Source organism: Geospiza fortis, unplaced genomic scaffold, assembly GCF_000277835.1.
Source record: "Geospiza fortis unplaced genomic scaffold, GeoFor_1.0 scaffold375, whole genome shotgun sequence".
NCBI lineage: Eukaryota > Metazoa > Chordata > Aves > Passeriformes > Thraupidae > Geospiza > Geospiza fortis.
In genome coordinates this window covers 92,953-94,273 of record NW_005054641.1, presented here as the reverse complement: position 1 = coordinate 94,273, position 1,321 = coordinate 92,953, and the positions used below count along the sequence as shown (strand labels likewise).

General features: G+C 59.5%; 1 protein-coding gene across 1 annotated transcript in view; it reads left to right on the top strand.

Annotated features, from left to right (window-relative positions):
* The window catches only part of DENND4B (DENN domain containing 4B), a 43,896-nt gene that overhangs the window by 5,251 nt on the left and 37,324 nt on the right, over positions 1–1,321 (top strand). The window lies entirely within an intron of this gene.

The window sequence follows — 1,321 nt, the reverse complement described above, 5'->3', positions numbered from 1 at the left end:
CGGGGGGCTCCGGGTGGATGCCGGCGGAATTGGGGTGGGGAAAGGATCCCCGATGGTTCGGATCCCACCCCGTGTCCCCTCCGCAGAGCTCCGCGCTCTGTCCCTGTCCCCGGGGACCCTCGGGGGATGCTCACGTTGGGTTTGTTGGCGGCTGGGAAAGGCAGGGATGGGATATCTGGGATAAATCCCACCCGGCAGCTCCGGGAAAGGCGAGTGCTGGGAACTCGGAGGGAATCGGGAAGGCCGGCAGCGCTCCAGATGTGGAGCTGCTCAGGAATTGCCTCCCGAAACCTGCGGGCATTTCCACCGTGCCGGCGTTTGGTGGAATTTGCTCCTTCCCAGCCCAAAGTGCAGGAATGGAGGAGCGAGGATGGGCAGTGTGGAATCCGGGGAGGCTCGTCCAGGGGATGGGGGCAGCTCTGTCCCTGGGAAATTCCAGGGGATTCCCGGCAGAGCTTCAAAATCGGGAATGTTTTGGCTCGGAGAGCCCCGTGGCTCCCGGATCTGCGGGGACCCGGACGCTGGGATGTCACTGCAGCAGGGACAGGGACATCCTTGGAGAGTTTGGGGATGGGCTGGGCTTTTCTGTCCCTTCCTGGGGAGTTTAGGAACGGGGTGGAGCATCCCCGGGTGCTTCCATCATCCGCAGGGGTTTTGGGGCCGTGTTTGCAGAGCAAACAGCTGGTTAATGTGCAGCGGGGCTGTGCTGCTGCCTGCCTGGAATCATTCCTCTGGGAATTCCTTCCCTCATCCCTGCCTGGAATCATTCCTCTGGGAATTCCTTCCCCAATCCCTGTCTGGAATTATGAATCCCCTCCCTCATCCCTGCCTGGAATAATTCCTGTGGGAATCCACTCTGGGATGGCTCCTCTGGGAATCCACTCCCTGATCCCTGCCTGGAATCATTCCTCTGGGAATCCATTCCCTGATCCCTTCCTGGAATCATTCCTCTGGGAATTCCTTCCCTCATCCCTGCTTGGAATAATTTCTCAGGGAATCCACTCCCTGATCCCTGCCTGGAATCTTGAATTCACTCCCTGATCCCTGCCTGGAATAATTTCTCAGGGAATCCACTCTGGGATGGCTCCTCTAGGAATTCCTCCCCTCATCCCTGTCCGTGTGTGATCTGCAGCCCCCCCAGCTTTGCCCTGTGGTTCCTGGAGTTTTCCCTGGAGTTTTCCCTGGAGTTTTTCCCGGCTGTTTCAGAGCTGCTCCTGTTTTCCAGGCTCCCACAGGGATCCTGGCTCCCAGCTCCACGCTCCATCCCAAGACCTTAAGCCCCAGCGCAGCTCTGGGCGCTAATCCCGCCAGCTGCTGCCTC